The sequence below is a fragment of the Erpetoichthys calabaricus genome, chromosome 5 (genome assembly GCF_900747795.2).
Source record: "Erpetoichthys calabaricus chromosome 5, fErpCal1.3, whole genome shotgun sequence".
In the NCBI taxonomy this organism is placed as follows: Eukaryota; Metazoa; Chordata; class Cladistia; order Polypteriformes; family Polypteridae; genus Erpetoichthys; species Erpetoichthys calabaricus.
In genome coordinates, this window is record NC_041398.2 from 217,923,292 (window position 1) to 217,946,285 (window position 22,994).

The following is a 22,994-nucleotide window of genomic DNA, read 5'->3' on the forward strand; positions in this document are numbered from 1 at the left end:
ATCTCCACCTCTACAGGATCCCCTCAACCTGCTCTAGATTACAATTTCATCCGGAAACATCATAGTCCATGGTGACTCCTGTCTAATTTCCACTGTCAACCTGTCCATCACCATTGCAAATAAAAAAGGGCTCAGAGCCGATCACTGATGTAATCCCACCTCATCCTTAAACACATCCATTACTCTTACTGCAGACCTCATCACTGTCAAACTTCCCTCGTACATATCCTGTACAACTCTTACATACTTCTCTGCCACTCCCGACTTCCTCATACAATACCACAACTCCTCTCGAGGCACCCTGTCATATGCTTTCTCCAGGTCCACAAAGATGCAATGCAACTCCTTCTGGCCTTCTCTATACTTCTCCATCAACACCCTCAGAGTAAACATCGCATCGGTGGTGCTCTTTCCTGTCATGAAACCATACTTCTGCTCGCTAATCATCACCTCCCTTCTAAACCTAGCTTCTGTTACTCTTTCCCATGACTCCATGCAGTGGTTCATCAATTTTATCCCCCTACAGTTCTGCACACCCCCCTTATTCTTAAAAATCGATACTAGTACACATCTTCTCTACTCCTTGGGCATCCTCTCATTTTCCAAGATTGCATTAATCAATCTGGTGAAAAACTCCACTGCCATCTCTCCTAAACACCTCCATGCTTCCACGGGTATGTTATCTGGGAATAGCTATTTGTTATTCAGTGGAATGTTAACACAGCCTTATGAATATTCATGTAAATAGATATAAGGAAGCGGAAACAGAATTACAGGAAGTCAGTGCTTAGACAGCATGCTTGACGAGTAGTCTGTGTTTGTTAGTGGTATTGAAGCAAAGCCTGTTAAATATTATTTTAAATTAATTAGATAAATATATAGTGCAGTTATGTGATTTATTACAAACTGGTATTTATTTGTAATTTGCTTCTTTTCTGTTTCACTCTGACTTCATAGAATCGAAATAAAATTGGAAGAAGACACTATCTCCTGATTCTCTGAGTCTGGCTGCTGTTTAGTTCTGTTTCAAACACCAAAAATGAGAACAGTACAGCCCTTGTTTTATTTCTTTTATATATACTTTTCTTTCTTTAGGGAATAATATTTGCAATGCAAGTTTACAATTCCATACTAATGCTAAAAATGTTCAACTTTATATGATGATGCTTTCACAGATTTTGCAAAACGTTCAGATTGCTTTAATAAAATGTACACTTGGATTGCATTTTTTGCATTTAAATGTGGACAACATGCTTGTCAAAAGCCTGCATTTTTAAGTTTGGAGCCAGGCTGGTCTTTCATTCAGACTGGTGTGGAACTATAGGTCTGGCTACCAATTTCCTAATTTTGGAAAAGAAGGATCATTACAATTACAAGCTTTCAAAGTTCAGCTGAAGTGTCAGGGGGTTCCACCCCCTTAGGCTCAACATAAAGAGTACAAGGTACACAAACCAAATAACCAATAAATACATAACACTTTAATAAATGGTAATACATTAACAAAACAATACTTACTGGAAAATAATGAAATATTAAATAATGGATGAAATCTTAACTATAGCATAACAGTCTGGAGCACCAGACATACAAGCTGCAAATTGGTAGTGGTTACTGAAGCTCAAATACATCATAATCTTAATGATATCATTGCTAGTTTAATGAAATGCTGCCTTCAACAGGGCTGTTTTTTTCATTTCTGCTTTAATATTTTTTCAACATCCATCTTAATAAAAGGATAAGTACCTGTCTGTGTGTCCTTCCATTTGCTATATCTCTGTCATTTCAAAAGATGACACACCAAATACATTTATAGTAGTAAAATACATTGCATTTGTCATTCCAACAGATGGCTCATCATACAGTAAATATTAATACTGCTTTTACGAATCTCAAACCAAATGGCATGTAACAGAGACTTCCATATTTCATGTTGCACTACAAAAATGTAACTCTGAGGTGTATGTTGTGTCACACATGTGAGCATGGGAGACAGCTGAAGGGCCTGAATGAGAGTAATTCCATACCAAACCAGGGGGTGGCGGAGTGCACTAACTCTTTCTCTTATTTCTCTGAAGACCAGTTACAGGAAAGTCTGCCTGGTCCCAATGACGTCACTTCCAGTTCTGGCCCCAGAGATTATGTCACTTCCGGTCACAGGGTTTAGCGACATCACTTCTGGTTCCGGCCCCAGAAATGACATTAATTCCGGTCATGGGGTTAGCAACATCACTTCCGATTCTGGCCACAAGGATGACATCGTTTCCTCTGGTCTGCCTTAAAACCGCCATGTTTTTGCCAGCAAGGCAGTTCTGTTCTAGACTCTGCTCTATACACATCTAGTGCGATCATTTACTCCATTTTGCAGCCAGGAAACAATATACGGGTTTTAATCTGGATGCCGTATAGCACCCGACCCAGCACAGACTGACGCAGAGGCACGTACAAATTGAACTCAGGCTTTATTATTCTTCAACTGTGGGACACGTCTTCCCCGTGCCACACAGCCCAACACAGTCCCAAAACACAATCACAATATCTCAAAAACACTCTTCTCCTTGACCACCACTCCTCCTCCTCCTCCTCCTTCTCTAGCTTAGTCCTCCTCCTCACGACTCTGGCTGTTGAGTGGTGGTGGCTGGCCCTTTTTATAGCCCACCCGGAAGCGTCCCAGGTGCTTGACCATCTGGTCCTAATTGCACTTCTGGGTGGGGCTGAAGATTCATCCAGCCGGGCTGCTGACTCCATGCAGCTCCCCCTTGCAGCCATCCAAGCTCCCAACCGGGCTGTGGAAGACTCCATCTCCCACAGAGCCCGGCGGGAGGTTGGGGAATCAGCGTCGGCCAGGGAGGCTGCCACCAAGCTTCCTGGGGGAGGTACTGAGCTGTCCATGACTGCTCCCCCGGAACATAAACAGCAGGGGCATCCCAGCTGGGTCACAGGGTGGCTGCTCCAAACCTTTCCACAACCATTAAATTACTTTTGTAAACTCAGTCAACTCAGTCTGTATTTTTTGTTTCCATTTTAGTTGATAAGCTTGATAAAACATTTGGTTCCAAAAGGTATCTGTGAATCACTGGGCCAGTTAATGAGTTCAGAAGAATTCCATAAGCAGCTACTAAACAGGTTGAATTTAGTGAGCAGGTTTTTCGTAACGTATGTATTTTTAATAAAATGAGTGAAAAGGAATTCAAATTAAACTCAAAGATTTTTGTTTTTCTCAGTAAAGTTAAATATATGCTGACTGAAAATTCTAACAGCTAAATGTTTTCCCAGAAACCTCAAAACTCACTACTTTTAGTCTTAAGTTTGACAGGTTTGTCACTAAAATGAAGAATTGCATATTACCTTTGCTTTGCTTTTCCAACTTTGAATTTTGGATCTTGTTTCTGTTTTAATCATTCTGGCTTATTTTCTTAACTTCAGGTCCCTGCATGTTTTGAGACATGTCTTTCCTGGTCATTTTTTCTTGTTTCTCTGCAGTAAACAAAGTGCGACTCTTTAATTCCACCAGGGGGGGTAAACGTTAATATTTAACATTATACATAGTTATTGTCTGTTTTTTTCACCTGTATTATTATCATTCTTTAATTTAATATTATTTATTGTATCAGTATGCTGCTGCTGAAGAATGTGAATTTCCCATTGGGATTAATAAAGTATCTATCTATCTATCTATCTATCTATCTATCTATCTATCTATCTATCTATCTATCTATCTATCTATCTATCTATCTATCTATCTACTGCCCTGTCACAATAAATAAATAATAACAATAAATAATTCCCCTGCGGATTAATAAAGTATCTATCTATCTATCTATCTATCTATCTATCTATCTATCTATCTATCTATCTATCTATCTATCTATCTATCTATCTATCTATCTATCTATCTATCTATCATAAGCAGAAACCTTGACAACCTTTAAGAAGGATCTGAATGAAATATAGGGACAGCTTAGCTATTAGCCAAACAAATGGACTGAATGGTCTTCTTTTGCTTTTCAGACTTTTTATGTTCATACTTTCTAACAAATATGTGATGAAAAAAGTAATCTCGCCCCAAAATGGAGACTTGGGCAGTCCTTGAGCAGATGCAATTAGAGTAGCCAAAGCTGTGAGATCGACTTGGGGTACTGCTGGGGCTCACACAGTGAGCAGTCAACTAAGCTGTTGCCAAAGTTTTTTAAGGCTTATTTTTCTCAAAATACATGAATGACACTTACAGGATGTGTATTGAATGTATTTTTTTTAAAATAAATAATGCTTTTCAATCCAACATTATTTTTTAGCATGCCAAAAATAGATAGAGCAAGCTTAACTTTATTCACAGTATCATGTCTGCATGCTAACCACTTTCTTGTTGCTTCCCAATGTTCGCAAGATCAATGTCAGGCATTGACATAAAATCCAGAGTGCTTAATATCAGCCTTGTGCTCTTCATTCAGCAACCACAACTCCAGAAGTTCCTATTTAATGCAACAAGGAACTCAATGTGACACCTCTCGTAAAAATCCAAAATGATTTGTTATATATAGTAGGGTGCATTTATTAGATAGAGGAGTACTTCTTAATGCAATTTAACTATTCTTTTGTCATGATTACTAATTAACTATTGTTTTCTATATACAACATGTTTATTCAGCAGTCAATTACAAATCATACATTCAAATTTCAACTGAAATATACATATACGCATGCAGACTAGACAATACTTATCTTGTTTGAAGAAGAGTGAGCAAATCTCCTTCCCCTCCCCCTGGTATGACCCCGTGGTAATAAATAGGAGAGAAAGAGTGTGGATCTCTCCAGCTCATGCCGTGGGTATGTGCCAGCTGGTAGGTCTCCTTGACTGATCACCTAGGTAACTGTTCACAGTCATTGGATCAGTTGGCAGGCTTCCCCCATGGGCTGGCATTTGGCCAAGATTCTTTTCCTGTTTCCTGTTTACCAGTGAAGAGAGTTGCTCCTCCTGATGTCTTCCCATTCTTCAGACCAGATACTCATGATTTGTGCCACTCTCTAGCCTGTCTCCACCTTTATCTTTTTTTTAAAAATCTCTATAAACGCCTCTACATGAACTTCTCCCAGAGCTCTAGTTATCAGTGCCAAGCCAAGGTACAAAGACCAAATATTATACCCCATAAATGCCTCATCCTACAGAACCTAATGTAAATAATGTAACAAAGAAAAACAACCTAATGGCTTAATCTGCATGCCAGGACCTCCAAAGTGTGTTCATATTAAAAATACCATAGAAATACTTGGCAAGTGTAACCATTCAACCCTCCGATACTCCATGTCCACCTCCTCTATAGATTCCTCCATAATCTGATTTTTTGGCAATGAAACCTAATGACAGGCAGCCCCACATCTGATCTGCATCAACCCTTAACACCCCCGAGTGTTTCTCACAATTCCCATGAGTAACACATAATCAGCTCTTTGTGGCTGTTGGCTTACATCCTGCACAGCAGCCTTAGAAAGGTTTGTACTAAAGCTGCCTTCCCCAATGTATGAGAATTAAATTAATCAGATTTCCTAAGCCAAAAAATGCAGCATGGACAAACAATATTTTAAAAAACTTAAACTCTGTTTTATCCAATACTGTTGGCAGATGATACTTAACCGTCTTTCATCTTGCAAATCTTGTTTTGTATTAATATTACATGAGACACACAATACCAATAGTCATCGATTAAAAGATGTGATGGTAAACACATACTGAATTATATAACTGAAATGTACTGGCCTATACTGTATACTGTACCACACAGTACAGAAAAGACAGAAAGACGCCAGAGCAGATCTCATACCTTTATTTGTACTACATTGTATTTATTTTGTCCTCTGAAGGACTGGCGCTACATCCAGGGCCGGTTCAAGCATTGCACCTGGTGCTGTTGGTGTGGAGTCCAACTCTCTGCACCACTGCACTTGAACTGGGTGGGATCAAGTGATGCATTTTTAATGCAAATTTACTTCAGATCAAAGTAGACTTCATGAATACCTGTTTTCTTTGTTCTTAAAATATTTAAATTCTCACGACTCAAATTAGTGTATGAATAACATTGTTTGGGAGCATCACTATTAAAAGTAACTTAGCTATATTACTTATTTAATTATTTTGTTGTAAGTAATATGTTATATAGTTAGTTATGTAAAAAAGTAATCTTTTATATATAATACGCTACCATGGCGGTTCGTTTGTCTGTCCAGGATTTTAAATCACCTGTAGCTCACAAACTGTTTCACCTGTTGACCTGAAATTTGTTACACGTATAATATGTGATGTCTACTATCCACTTTCGGGGTGATGTTTGACCTCCAAAGTTATTCCTCTTTTTATTTTTATTTTATTTTATTGTAGAATCAACTCTCGGCAGCAGGCAGCAGGGCGACCGTATGGGCGTCGTTCTTATCCCTACCACCTTCACTGTCACTTCCCCTACCTCTTCATATCTTATATCATTCTTGAGGTAGATTGAAGTCTTAAGTGCTAGCTTAAGTGAAAAATTAAAATGTACTAAGTGATTGCAACACAAACTCTGAAAGATTTCGACGAAAGAAGAGAAGAAGCGGGCCACTAGTGTGGAGAAAACAAGAGCTGCTCAGGAAGCAGCAAGCGCATCAACCTCTGAGCAAATGAATGCTAAACGTACAGAGAAAGAGGATGAAAACTATGAATGGTCAAGTCAAGTGTATTCACTGCGTGTTACCGTGCAGTGCACCGTTACTGGTGTGTTATAAACAGTGCTGTTACTTTTGCGTTACTGTTTCTTCTTTTGTCTAAAAAATACTCATTTCACGGGCCATCAATTTTTATTAAATTCTAAGTATTTGAACCTTCAAGGAAATTATGTGAAACACAGCTAAATGTGATATTTTCTTAGTGTTTAAAAATATGGGCTGTGAAGTAAATAACATCCATCCCCTTTTTGTATTCTCAACCCGAGCCCCCGAAGATTCGTGGTATTAATACTGGCAGCTGTATCAATAGACCACGCTGTTTTAATATATCTATAGGAAGCATCTGAATTAAAAGTAAACTGTCATTTTATTAATAGGTTTCTTTTACTGGACTGCATGCAGCACACACCTCTGATTGGCTGTGTGATTGAGCCCTGCAAACAACTGCTGTGTTTTCCACCACATTTGCTTCTTGCCTTACACCCAGTGGTGACTCACTGTGACCCTAAACTAGGTGGATAACATCTACCCCTCAGCACATATAGGATTAAATGTATATTTATAACTTTTGTTCAGTTTTTTCATTTGATTGGATGCTACGCACGTGCTTAATCTCGATCTCACTAACTGTCACCAGATGGCTGGAGCACACACTCGCAAGTTGTTATTACCGACCCCAGTAGGCAATGTTTTTGGAATGTTGAGAACAATCTTCTGTAGTAATGCAGTAACATATATCTGTTTTCTTTTTTTGTTTGTTTGTTTGTTTTTTTTAGGTAACGCAGACAAGTTACTCATTACTTTAAAACATAATCTGACTACATAATGCTCATTACTTTTAACGCGTACGTCCCAACACTGATAAACGTTTTATTTTATACGCCACCATTCAATGGTGAACACCATCCAAAAGAATTTTTTAATTGTTTTCTGATGTTTTTTAGAACTAAGTCACAGAAAAGGTTGTCTCATTTTCAACAGAGTAAGCATAAAATGCAGTAAATTCCAAGCTTTTATCAGTTTAACAGACAACAAAATGAAAACAAGGCACAATTCTATATGTCAACATGATGAGAAAATTAAAAATTTGCTGTAGACATGTATTACACTGGGTCTCTATATTATTATACTGATGGCCACATCTCTACTTGTCAACAAGCTAGATGGGACACACAAGAAGAAATCAATCAAATGACCATGTATGTTAGGTGCACACATGAAATAGACCTTATTTCTGCAACACGATTCAGCGGAACATGCACTTTCCATGAGATGGATATTTAGCAATTGCACCTTCAGAAGTCCACTTCTTGACAGAGCTTTGTAGTGCTGACCCTCAGAACTTCTTTTTGGTTGTCATGTAGGCATATCACTTCCCAGGTGTTTTGTCAATTTGAGTCTACAACACCTCCAGGTCTCTTGACAGCTAACACCAGCATGCCGGTGTAGTTCTCTCGGCTCCTCAGGCCTAACATCCACTCTGGTTTCCCCTCTGCTAAGAGAGTAGTTTCACTGTTCATTGTGCGTCAGCCACAACCAACTCGATGTTGACTCTGCTTGCTTAGCGATGTTAGTTACAAACTTCTGTCTAGTTGAACTTTTAATCTCTAAAATGGTAAAGGCTGTCGATAGTGACTGGCCTGGAAATCCCCTTCAGCCTACTTCCACCGTGAGATTCCATGTCAACTATCTGCTCTATTGGTATTGGAGAATGAGTGCTTGGTACTTGCCTTGCTTTCATTCAATGGGGTTCTTCCATCCTTTTCTTCTGTGGCACAAACAACACCACTTGTTTTTCTGCACTAGACCGAATAACAATATCTGGCCAGAGCACTGAGCTAGCAACCTCCTTTTGGAATTTTAGTTGTTTCTTATGATCCACTCTCATCTCCCAATCAGCAGCTGATGCCAGAACTCCTGTGTCATTAGATTTTCTGCAAGAACGTTCTCCTGATTTGACAAATCTGATGAAGAAGGGTCCTTTGCTTTTGATGTTATTTCTCCACTTCTGCTTCTCCTCCTCCAGGCCCTCCACTTACCTTCAGCAAAGATCTGATTGTGCCTCCACCTGAACTTTACGTGGTAATGACATCTCTATTTATTTGATAATGTTTTGAGATTTTTATTAGAATACCAAAGAAGTAGAGCATGGTACGAAAAACTAAAAAACCTTTTACATAGAGGGTTTCCATTGCTGAATTAGTTTTATAACTAAAACATTACAATTAATGATTCACAACATGTTATCAGTTTGTAGTGTTAAAGTCACTCACTTTGTATTTACACCAATGCTGAAAAGATGGAATCTTGATGATCGTTTCTAATTTCAGAGTTTCAGTGCTTTTCCCTGAGACTGCACACTTTCTATTCTGCGGGCAGGAAGAAACTTACATCAGCAGATTTAAAGAGATGATCAGCTATTGCTAATGCATACATTCAAGCACGTTTCCTTTAAACATTACAAGTCATTATAGGAAAGAAGCAAACAGTAAAACTTATATTTATTAAAACACATAACTAATGCAGTGGAAAGACACTAAACATGTTAATACTGCACACTACTTGACTGCTTTTCTGCTCCTTTCAGCCTAGTAATATTATAAAAGTGCAGTATAGTCAACTGCTTGGGTGGTGCAGAGGTAAGAACTGCCATAATCAAGAAGTCATAGGTTCGATTCCCAACTCTTCCTAGATTTACCGTTTATGTGAATTTCCCCTTGGGATTAATAAAGTATCTATCTATTTTGAAGATGTTCTAGTCCTCAACCCATTCAAAGGCATTTCCTGCTTTGTATGCTTGATGTTGTCAGGATATATTCTGCCCCCCCTGAAATGGATTAAATAGACATATGGTACATTCATCCATTATCCGACCTATGTCCTTTATGTCTCACCTTGCTAAGGGTGATTTGATGAATGCACACATAGCAGCCAATTTGGGAGTTGCACCTACCATGACCAGTAGCAAGGTGAACACAGAGTAGAGTAAGGATGTAATGGAAGGACTATGTTTGTTGGATGGCCTAGAAACATTTCACAGTCCCTCAGGGGAGGGGAAGCTGATGCCTTGGAAGGGTCATGAAGCCTACCCTACTCAGCCCCCTGACACCATAGTGCTTATCAGGAATGAAAATGAAGGGATATAATATCTTCCTTTGATGTGGAAAAGAGGGCTAGGAAAATCAAAGAATAGTCTTTTTCTGAATATGAATTATTAATACTATAAAGTGAAGCAGACAAGAAGTAGATTTTAATCTTAATGGTCTTGTACTTTTCAGAAATAGCTACACCACCACTTGGAAGTTATATGCAACTTAAATTAAAATGAAACCTTTGCACTTTTTGCATTAATTTTTAAATGATCAAGTCAACTGTGCAAAATTACACAGTCATCTAAATGGAAATATATGTGTATGTTACAGTGGCACCAAGTGATTTTTATCTATGTGAATTTGCTAACATGGATATTATGGTGGCACAATTTTAAGTACTGATGCCTAACAGCTCCAGAAGACTAGATTTGAATCTTGGTCCTAATCATTGTCTGTGTGGAGTTCTCATGTTCCCTCTATGTCTGTATATGTTTCTCTCATGGCACTCTGGTTCTCCTCTCAAGTCGTAATGCATGTTACATGTACGTAAATTGGAGACTGCTAATCTGCCTGGTGTGAATATGTGTTTGTCAGCCTGAGTGTGCCCTGTAATGGACTGATTTGTCCCAGCCTTGCTCCTAAAGGTGTGTGAGTAAACTCAATACCTAAAACTGGATTAAACTGTTTCCATAATGTATGGTTAGATAATTCATTAACATATCAGAGCATTAGAACAATTTTAATGAGAACAGGTCTTTTACCCCAACACAGCTTCATCTCTTAGAACAATAATTGCTTATTTAAGACAGTTAGAAAATCTTTGTGAACTTAAAGGTCAAAGACTAAATAATAAAATAAAATAAAAAAATAATAAAATTTTATAGAAATGATCTTCCCCAACAATATGTACATAATATAAAGATCATATATATATATATATATATATATATATATATATATATAATATATATATATATTATATATTTTATATATATATATATATATATATATATATATATAATATATATATATATATATATATATATTTAAGAGAGATATGATCATCCCAAAATGCTGCACTTATGACACCCACTTCTTTGCTTAAATCCATACCTGCTCACTGGCAATTCTCAGAAAGGATCCTGGCTTATATTGGCTCAGAGTTTAGAAAACAGAGTACAGATGGTGTTGCGTATGACACCATGTAAGAAATGTGAGATGCAGTCGGTGGAATTAATGTGCAGGCAGGAGAAGTGGCAGAGAAAAGATCATTGGAGCTGAACTGGCAGCAGCAGTACTGGAGTCTTGCTTGATGGAGCGAGGAAGAGACACTACATTTCACAGTGTTTTAGTCCACCAACACTAGTGATGATAAAATGTGAGTAAAACCATAAATATTACACAAAATGAAGACCTATAAATATATTATTTTGCTATACAGATATCTCAACACCACCAATTTTTTGCAATGGGCAAAGTGCTAAATCATATTGTATATACAGTAAGGTAATCGATGTGACTTATGTTAATGAAGACTACTCCAAAATAGTGGTGATGTACAAGTTCACATACCCTTGTTTTACAATAAAATCACTCAATGGGTCACCTGAAGGGGCTCAAGCCTTAGGTGGAACTGAAAAGTTCAAGCCGCACATGGTGACCACGTGAGTTAAAGGTATGCCTGAGAACACTGTGGGGTCAAGGAACCTACTGTAGAAACATGGAAACAGGCTAACAGTGTCAGGCACAAAGAAAATGTCATAAACTTCAGAAAGAGATATTCTGCATAATAAATTCTATTCAGCATAGATTATCATGGAAAAATGAAAAAAACTGAATATGATGAGTAAGCTGAGCTTGTTACATCCTAATAATATAATACATTATTGAGGGCAGTTTAATACTTATTTCATTTTTGCCTTAACTGCTCTTAATAAAGAAAAAACAGTGTGGAGAACAAATCGATTACGTGTAGACAGTCTAAGAAGAATCAGTTTTATTCCTGTTGCCGTAATTGCCTAATTAAGAATAAAAATAGTTAATTACTCGTTTGAAATGCATGAGTTTCTAACAGTATTAAAAAATGTGAACCATTTATTGAAAAACCCAAATTGGTGTCTCATTACTAAATACCAAGACAAGGATTTAGATTATGAAAGGGACTGCGGCCTAAACATGTGCATCTGTTCTCTAAGCCTAAGAGATTTCATCCTCTTTTTAAATATCAAGGATCACTAATAGTTAAAATGTTAAAAGCATCAAAAGAGTATTAATGAACAGTCAGATTAGCCAGGCAAAAAGTTTTTTCAATCTTGCAACTGTTACATATTTAATGTTCATTATGCTTTCCTAAACAGGACATATTTCTAACATTACATTTTGGCACTTTTTAAAATTTTAATTCCACTTACATTATAAATCACAGGAGACACATTATGCTAAAATCTTCCCAAACTTACTTTGTGTAACTGATATTAGGAAGATTATCAATTTTCATTTTTCTACGAATAATTGAATAATTTAGCTGTGCTTCAGTGTTCGGTCACCTGAGGTAAAATAACAGGTGTAAACAAAATTCTATGGAATATATGTCAAGAGAATAGTTGGAAAGTGAAAATAATAATAATAACAACAAAAATGACAGAAACTACAGCAGTTGTTTTGTGGAGATATCACTGGCCCAATTTCATGATTAGACAGAGTGTGAAAGTTAACCACTTTGGTCCACCACCACTAAGAGCTATTAATATAAAGGATACTGAGCAGGTTAGCTTAATGGAAAGGGCTTTAACTTAAAAAATATCACCATCATCTTAATCTGAGACTATGCCCAAAAGATGCAAATCACAAACCCTCTGTGCTGCCAGTGGAGTGTGCTGTTAAGGCACAACTTAGCAGGTTCGTCTGCTGTCAGCTCCAAAGAAATACTCACCGTGGGTTTCAGTTAAATCTCTTACCAATTCACCCATTAAGTTAGGACAGAGTTGTTTACTAAAACATATAATTTGTTATAAGTAGTTCATAAGACATCTAACAAACTAATACATTTGTTTTTCTTATGAACTAAAAATCTAATTGGTATAGTCCATCTACAGTACACAGTAGGTGCAAGAGTGGTTCTTCAGAGCGATGACGTAGGTGAACAATTTCTGGTTCCCAAAAGACCCATCCACATGAAGGTTCCAAAAAGAACTGTTACTTATTTAGGTCCATAACACACCCCATATTGTGAATAACACCGAATAGATGATAACAGACTTGAGAAATACCAGTAAGTCATGATTTTAAAAGGACTCTTCCTGCAAATGTCCAGTCACAGAAACTAAGTCGAGGTTTTCTTAATCTATTAATAATAATTCTTTACATTTATATAGCGCTTTTCTCAGTACTCAAAGCGCTATCCACACAGGGAGGAACCGGGAAGCGAACCCACAATCTTCCACATTCTCCTTACTGCAAAGCAGCAGCACTACCACTGCGCCACCTGTGAGGTGTCTTGTTAGGTAGCCTACCATACATTAAAGATATCAGTTTGCTTTTCTACATTTGAGGATGTTTTTCAAAGCACAAGGAACCAACTTCATATGCTAAGAACCATTCACAGTATGGAATGGTTCTTTGTCAAGCAATGGCTTTATGAGGAACCACACTACCCAATAAAGGACCATAAAATGCCATTAAAGAACCATTATTGTTATAGTGACGAGTGCTGATGAGCTCTCTCCTTGTTCTTGACCCAAAGTGCTCTATATCTGTTATGAACCTTGGTATTGGTGCCCTCTGAATCACCCTGGCCCAATTTTGTTCCTTTTCATTGCATACTTCTTACTGTTCTAAAATTTTATCATTATGTTTCTTATGTCATCAAGGCACAATTTAAATTTTTTGTTTTTTACGGTGGACACCTCCATAGCATAACTTCAGAAATATAGTTTATACGAATGACTTCTGTTGATGACCACAGCCCCATAACGTATTGTTATAATAGCAGCATGTTAATATGTGCACCCAAGCTTTGCATGTCAGTATTAGTGCAGCTAGAGCTAAGGATCTGTCATTGCAGATCCTTTTGTATTCCAATTTCAAATGACAACTTTTGTTTAACCTTTTGGTTTTGATGTTCCCAGAATTGACACCTCTGCTTGTTCCTTAACCTTCTTCTTGCTTGCTTCTGTTATAGACTGTTTCAACTCCAAGGCCAAACATCTTACTTTGCTTTGATCAAAAACTTGGAAACTGGTTATGTCACCAACTTTCCTGCATTATCTAAAATTCGAAAAAAGACACAAAGCGTATTGTGAGTGAGACAGCCTCAAAATGTATCATTGAATTCCTGCACAGACTGTGGAGTTTTGAATATCATGGAACATTTATTGCTTTGTCTTTTGTCCGTTTATTGCCTCTGGAATAAAGTGTATATTTTGACACTAGAATTACCAGAGCCTACGAAAAACTTGTAGATCTGGCCCACCTTAAATCCCATCGCACCTTTCTGTCAGCGTCTTTTGTCCTGTAAATGTGCTGATAAAGACAAGTCAGCAAATCTTACTGCTACGCCACAGAGCTGTTGTATCGTCCTTGAACCTTTTGTGAAAGTGTTTTTTTGATCTTTAGACTTCAGGCTTCACACATTATATAGTTTATGCCAACATTTTGTCATTTACTACTAAAATATGAAAAATGTTTCTGTTTTAACAATGTGTTTGCACAGATTATTGTAGAAACGGAACACACATGAAATGCATTTGTTCCAAATAACAATCTATTATCTAGTATTACCATTCCGTTTTTATTGTGACTGTTGTTTAGTGTTTTGGCTTTGGCAACAGATTTAGTGCTTTCTGGTCTTTGACTTGGTTATGTTCATTTCCTGGTCTGTGTGCAAAATCTTCACTCTTCAGTTCCCTGGCAGTACAAAGCAGTCAATGATGCTTAAGACGAAATTCTAGCAATAAGCTATTTACTATCCAAATTCCTGCCATTCCCTTTTGTTTCTTTGATTTTTTTACTTACTGAAGAAAGACAAACCTATACCGCTGGTGCAGGCTTTTTTCTAATGACACTGTGTTGTGTAGTACCACAAAAGAGGAAGTGGAGAGGAAGGTGGGAGAAGGGCTTTGGAAGATGGAAGACTGAAGATAAATAGGAAGAAGACAGAATACCTGAGGTTTAATGAGGATCAAGATTCAGAAGTTTGCCTGCAGGGACAGCCATTGAAAACCATGGATACGTTTAAATATCTAGGATTAGTGGTAGCCTGAAAACTAGATGGAGAGATACCTCATAGAGTGTAGTGTGGATGGAACAATTGGAAGAATGTATCAGGGTTATTGCATGAACGAAGAATTAAGGTGTATGTTAAAGGTAAGGTTTTTAAGACAGTGGTAAGAACAGCAATGATATATGGAGCTGATATGGGCAGTAAAGGGAGCTCATCAGAAAAAGTTAGATGTGGCAGAAATGAGAATATCGAGATGGATGTGTGGAGTTACTACAAAGAACAGAATAACATAGAAGACAACCAGACGTATAACAAAAGTTAGAGAGATATCTAAGAAAGTATAGGAAAGTAGATTGAAGTGGTATGGACATATGATGAGGAGAGACAATGAGTATGTGGGAGTGAGGGAGGCCAAAGCAGAGGTAGATGGATTGAGTAAAAGAAGTTCTGAAAGAAAAGGGCTTGACTGAGGGTGAGGTGCAGGACCGAGCTGAATACTGGAGGTTGATCAAGCACATTAATACCACAGAGAAGTGGGAAAAGATGAAGAAGATGAAGAAGTGAAGATACAATGCAAAATTTTGACTCTGGATCTATTAGTTTACACTACTCTACATAACGGGTGAATGCACTGATACAGCATTAAATTCTGATTCTAAATTTTCCAGATGCTTTGTAATGAATGATACTGATGACAGAGTTTTGGAATTAACAATTTAGTTCATTAATTTCTTTAAGGTTGTGTTGTTTCATTTTAACTGCTGCACTGTCCAGGGGTTGTTTCTGCCTTGCGCCCTATGCTTCCTGGGATAGTTTCCAGCTTTCCTGTGACCCTACTCTGGATAAAGCGGGTTTGGAAAATGGATGGCTGCATGCTCATTTTTAGTTCTCCCTTTTGAATTATTTTGTCTAATGAGTTTTAGTTTAATTATTAATTCTTATTTAATTCAGTCCTCGGAATTTGATTTTCTATTAAGATTTAACAATAATTATGTTATTTGTTTGAATGCTTTGGGGGATTGTCTGTGCTATTTGTATTTCACTCTGTTCTTTGTGGGTGACCCTTATGTTTGAAAGAAAGTTTGGATTTGGATCTTGCAAAGATGGCGGATTTCTTAATTTATTTAGTGCTTAGATTACTTACTATCTGCATGAGTACAAGCAAGTTTAAATTGAGTTTTTAAAATGTATATTCAGAAAGTGTGAAATTTTCTTTAATATGTAGGGCACTTGGGACGCCAGAGTTGGCGATGTGTGAGCTTCAACTTGCATGTTATGGAGCAGACTAAGTTAACGACAGCTTGTGTTTTATTTGTGTCATGAATGCGGGACTCTTTCGAGGCTTTTAATGACTTGTTTTTATGGAATTTTTTTTTTACTTTTAAACAACTGCCTTTATTATTTAAGAAATCAGTGCTTCACCCACCTGGAAGTTTTCATTTTTTATTGTTGAACAACACTTAATCTGAGTGGATTTAATTTGGCTTTTATGACACTGATCCAGGGAAAAATACTCTTTAATGTCAAACTGAATGCAAATCTCTGCAAACAGGATTAAATTAATAACAAATATAAGGCACCAAATAGTTGGTTAAGTATTCACCCCTCTCAAGTCACTATTTAGTATGTGTACCTTTCACCATCATGACAAATGGCAGCACTGTCTCTCCAATTTCATCAACTGAGCGCCGCATGGGACTGTGCTTTCTCCGGTCCTGTTCAGCCTATATACATCGGACTTCCAATACAACTCGGAGTCCTGCCACATGCAAAAGTTTGCTGACGACACTGCTATCGTGGACTGCATCAGGAGTGAGCAGGAGGAGTATAGGAACCTAATCAAGGACTTTGTTAAATGGTGCGACTCAAACCAACTACAACTGAACACCAACAAAACCAAAGAGCTGGTGGTGGATTTTTGGAGGACCAGGCCCCTCATGGACCCCATGATCATCAGAGGTGACTGTGTGCAGAGGGTGCAGACCTATAAATACCTGGGAGGGCAGCTGGATGATAAACTGGACTGGACTGCCAATACTGATTCTCTGCGCAAGAGAGGACAGAGCCGACGATACTTCCTTAGAAGGCTGGCGTCTTTCAACATCTGCAATAAGATACTGCAGATGTTCTATCAGACGGTTGTGGCGAGCACCCTCTTCTACGCGGTGGTGTGCTGGGGAGGCAGCATAAAGAAGAGGGACACCTCACGCCTGACAAACTGATGATGAAGGCAGGCTCTATTGTAGGCATGGAGCTGGACAGTTTGACATCTGTGGCGGAGCGACGGGCGCTGAGCAGACTCCTGTCAATCATGGAGAATCCACTGCATCCACTAAACAGTATCATCTCCAGACAGAAGAGCAGCTTCAGCGACAGACTGCTATCAATGTCCTGCTCCACTGATAGACTGAGAAGATCGCTCCTCCCCCACACTATGCGACTCTTCAATTCCACCCGGGGGGGTAAACGTTAACACTACACAAGATTATTGACTGTTATACCTATTATGTTATAACTGCCTCACACTCTCCACCTTGCATTTTTTAACTTGCACTGCATTTTTATCACTCTTTAATTAATATTGTTTTTATCAGTATGCTGCTGCTGGAGTATGTCAATTTCCCCTTGGATTAATAAAGTATCTATCTATCTCTCTATCTATCTATCTATCCATCTATCTGTACTTTGTAAACACTTCACGTCATGGCCACAGACTTCTTCTTGCACGATCACACAGTTTTTTGTGGAAGGCCTTTTCTAGGTAGATTAGCACCTCTGGGGGGACTTTTCTGCCCACTGCTATCCGGCAAATCAGAGCTTCCATCCGATATTCTCCTTAAGTTTACTTTTACTTATTTATTCATTTATTGATTGATTGATTGGATATATTATCTGTCCCGTGAGTCTGTATTCTTGTTTTTATTATGTTTCTGCTGCTGAATGCATTTGAATTTCCCAAAGGGATTAATAAAGTTTATCTAACCTAATCTAATCTAATCTAATTTAAAGCTGTGTCATACTTTTTCCATTTCTAAACGATTGATATAACTGGACACCAGGGGATATTCGGTGACTTAGAGAGTACCTTTTTTCTGTCCCCTTACCTGTGCTTTATAATCACCTTTTCGGAGAGTTGTTTGGGGTGTTCTTTTATCTTCGGGTGTTATTATGGACATGATCATTTTGTGAGATTTCTGGGTATGGTTTCTGTGCTGGTGCTACCTTGGGATACTGGGAGCACATGGCACATGACTTCATCTATGCAACTGCATAATGGTCATCACTGTGCACTTCCTGGTCATCCAAGATTGTGGATCAGTCCTTCAAACCTTAGTGACTGGGTTTGCTTGGTGGTTGCAGGAGAATGTTTTGTCCTCTTGTATTTTAAATTTCAAGTTACAGTTTCTAGTTTTAGGATTGATGACAATCTACTTCACACCATACAAGGCAGTACAACAAATATTTGGATTTCCAAACAAATCTTTGTGAGAGATTTTTCCTTTTCTTTAGCAATGGTTTTGACTTCTTGCTTATTTATGTGGTTCAAAAGTTTTTGTCTTCAGTTTTAGGGTTAGTTTGCCTGTCTTTTTGAGTTTCTGTTAATGAATTTCACTCTTTTAGTATTTTTTTGGCTCTCCCTTTGTGCTTCATCTCCTGATACATTTCATTACCCGTATTCAACAGCCCTTTTTAGGACAAACTGCATAATTTTACCTTTGACAGAATATAAACCTACAGATGGAAACCCTGTACACCCTGAGACTGGTGGGTAATCACCGTGCTTTACACGGTGTCTTCAATTATTTTTTGTGGGAATCAGATCAGTTTCATTCTTGGCTTTGACCCTAGCTTGACAACATAACTAAGGTTCATTTCCCGATCCCATTTATTAAAAATAAGCACTGTTTCATGCTCAGGCAGAACACACAAATGTTCCTATTAATGCCTTGGTGGGATTTTGAAGCAGAGAGGATGCTGCTCCAGTGCAGTGCTCATGCTTTTTCCTTCAAACATTTCCATTTATTCATTTATACATTTTTGGTATTTAGGCTTCTGACTTTTGGACTCAGTTTTAGTTTGGATATTAGATCAACAATTTTGTTTCCGTTGAGGCTGGTTTGGATTTAGGACATGATAGAAATTAGTATTCAAGAATAAGGGTTTCTTAACTGAGCTAATAAACTGATCTAGAACTGTAATAATTGATCATTTTGAATTACTATACTGTACTATTTAATTTTATTCTTTTTACTTGTTAAGAGCATTTAGTGTTTTGTTTCTCACTTTCTTCATCTTAGATATTCTTAGAGAATCTTTATTTAATTTCTTCTATGTTCTTGATTAAATTATTTCTTGAATTTATATATGTTAGTGAGAGTTGCCTTCATTTGGAATTAGTTTTATGATTATTATCTTTAAGGGCTTGGGCTTGGGCTTTTCCTTCTTCTCAGGGAGGAGTCCTTGGGGTAATTTGTGACACTCATAGCTCCTAGAACTTGAATTAAAATCCAGGCTCTCCCAAGATCTCAAACGTTGTCCCTTTGCCATATTTCACTTACAGGACACATTGCCTGCGGTGGGTTGGCACCCTGCCCGGGATTGGTTCCCTGCCTTGTGCCCTGTGTTGGCTGGGATTGGTTCCAGCAGACCCCCGTGACCCTGTGTTCGGATTCAGCGGGTTGGAAAATGGATGGATGGATGGATGGATGGATGGATGGATGGATGGATGGACACATTGCACTTGATTGGCTACTCGCCCCACAGTTACTGAGTGGGAATGTGTATGCGAATGTGGTGGACACTCCATCTAAATAAATGAATTTAAAAAATAAATTCAAAAAATGAGTAAATGTACAGTAAGGAATATTTTGTATTTGTAAATGCCTTGGGATAGTTTTAATTACAGAAAGAATTACAGAAATAAAATAAAGTTTGTTTATGTATGTATATATATTTAAAAACAAAATACCACTAAAAAGAAGTGTATTCTTTTAATATTCCAGTGAATATACAGTTTTTTTTTACTGTATTTATAGTAACAATAAAAATCCACACATATGGTGTGTTTTTGAAGCACACAAATTAAATAGGTTTTTGTCAATCAATATGTTAAATTAACTTATGGATCATATGGCAGGTACTTTGGCTCTCTATGGAACGTCAAATGAAAGTAATGTCAATAGAACATCATCATCTCCAAATGAACTCTCAAATATTCTGTTCCTTCTATGGTCTCCATATTTGTTATAGTAAAAGGACTAAGTGAGAGACATACAAACAAAAACCAACTAATCCCCACATCTACACTGAGAAATTACAGTATATAAAACTGCCTAACCAACTGATATTGTTCCCATTGCTCATTTACACTGCAGTACAACAAAATACTCTGACTAAAATATGGTTGTGCTATGAGTCATGTACGCACTATCCAATGTTTGTGCTTGTTCAGTACAGTAAATGAAAATAATTTCTGCAAACTAGATGTGAATTATACATTGCAGATGTCTGGGAAACAAATGTGATGTTGTTCTCGGGATAAGGCCAATTGGTGGCACAAGAACAAGCTTGATAAATCAGTAAAATGCTTTCTGCTGATACAAAGCCTCTATTTTTAGACTGCACAGCTTTGCATGACCCAGTGCCATTTAGTGCGCCTTCCCCATGTTTAATTTTTTTTCACACTGGTTACTCATTTTGACTCCTCTTTCAGCGCTTGTGAGCATTTTATACTGCACTACATAATCTATAAATGCCAGATCTACGTAGGAGGATTTGTCTAATTAATTAAACTCAAAGTTTTAACTCTGGTTTTGCCATAATTTCACATTATCATAGTATATGTCTGATTTAGTCAGTGACTTTAGAGAAGCCTTTAAGGAAACATATTTAACTAGTTAAATCAGTAGAAATGGTATATTCTGTACTTCTTTAACGATATGATGAATTATACATTTTAGGAATTCACTGTTTAGGCAAGTCCTTAGTTTAAGACTGGAAGCTGTTATCAATATCCATCCATTAAACTGTTATATATATATATATATATATATATATATATATATATATATATATATATATATATACATACACATTTACATTTTTGTGAATGACTTATCATAGCATCAGCAAGTCTAAGAACATATTAACCTATATTCTCACATACTCATATATACACACTGACAAAGACCAATTTATTTTTTATAAATAATTTCACTCTGAACTCTGCAAAGACAACACTGCCATTCTAATTATTGTTCTACTTGTACAATGCCTAGTTAAATATCTGAACTTAATGATTTTACCCAATCCAAACCATAAAGGATTTTGAAACTACAACATATTTGAGAAAAAAGAACAATATAGAGCTATGGATTTTACTTATTTATCTATGTATTTATTTATTTATTTCGATTAGGAATATTTTCAAAGAAACTGAGAATAAATTCTAAACCAGTTACATTTTCATTTCAGTTTTAAGGCTTTTTGGATTTTCTCCACATCATAAGGATTTAATGGACTGTTGCACTACCATTGATTAATGCATCGCCCCAAATGCTTTCCACAACCTTGAAGTTAGATTAAGCAGGGGTAAGTAAATTAATTTTCTTTTATATATTTTATATAGGCGGCACGGTGGCGCAGTGGTAGCGCTGCTGCCTCGCAGTTAGGAGACCCGGGTTCGCTTCCCGGGTCCACCCTGCGTGGAGTTTGCATGTTGTCTGCGTGGGTTTCCTCCGGGCGCTCCGGTTTCCTCCCACAGTCCAAAGACATGCAGGTTAGGCGGATTGGCGATTCTAAATTGGCCCTAGTGTGTGCTTGGTGTGTGGGTGTGTGTGTCCTGCAGTGGGTTGGCACCCTGCCCGGGATTGGTTCCCTGCCTTGTGCCCTGTGTTGGCTGGGATTGGCTCCAGCAGACCCCCGTGACCCTGTGTTCGGATTCAGCGGGTTGGAAAATGGATGGATGGATGGATGGATATTTTATATAAATTAAAAATTTAAAAATTAAATTTTATAAATTATACATTATATTTTCTTATATTTTCAGCTTGATCACTTCCACACCTTTGGAATAAAAGTTCTGGATTTTAAACTAATTTTTTTTTATGCTCAATAAACAACCTTCTAAGAATTACAGAAAGTTTTATTGTTTCCTACCAGCATTTTTCTCTGGGACAGTTTAATACTCATAACACATCAACAAAGGAGTGGTAGTAAAGCTAGAAAATCTATTTAATTCGTCAATTAACACAATCAGAGCTGGACTGATGTTTACAATCAGCGGGAGCTTTCCCAGTGGCCTGCTGCCTGGCCTGGCCTGGCATTCAGAGCAACCAGTGAAATAAACTAATGGTGAAATTATATATTATACTGTTATTACAATGTTATTACAATGGAAAACGAGCAGGCGTTATTGCTCTGTATTGGGCACAAATCCTTTTGGTTTAACATTGCAATGTTTTTTTTTCTGGTTGGATGGTTTCTTGTTTTTGTTCAAGTCTTGTGCTATGATGAGAGGTGCGTACGTCTGGTGTTTTTGTGATTAAGTTATATATGAAGATTGTTTCAAAGTTTATAATATACTTTGAATTGTATTTGGATGTTGTATGGGCTTTGGTATTTGTTACTGTGTATTTATTTTATTTTATTTTTGTTTCAAATTTTAATGAAGTGTAGTGTGTGATCGCATTTTTAATGTTTTTTTTTTCCTTATTCCCTCAGAGTGACTGAATAGGCTACACAAAATGTTTTATTCTATTTTTTCATTTATGAAACATGTATGTAAGTGGAATGATTTGTGTTTTTAAATGTACCTGTTGTTCTTTATTTCATGATAAGTTTGTTAATGAACGTGTCTTGTTGTTATTTTAGTTTAATATTTTTAAAGTACGTCTCTCTCGTTCTGACAGTTAAACTTTAGCGCTATGACGAGAGAGTGACTGAACAGGCTACACGAAATGTTTCATACTTTTCTGTTTGCTACGTGCATT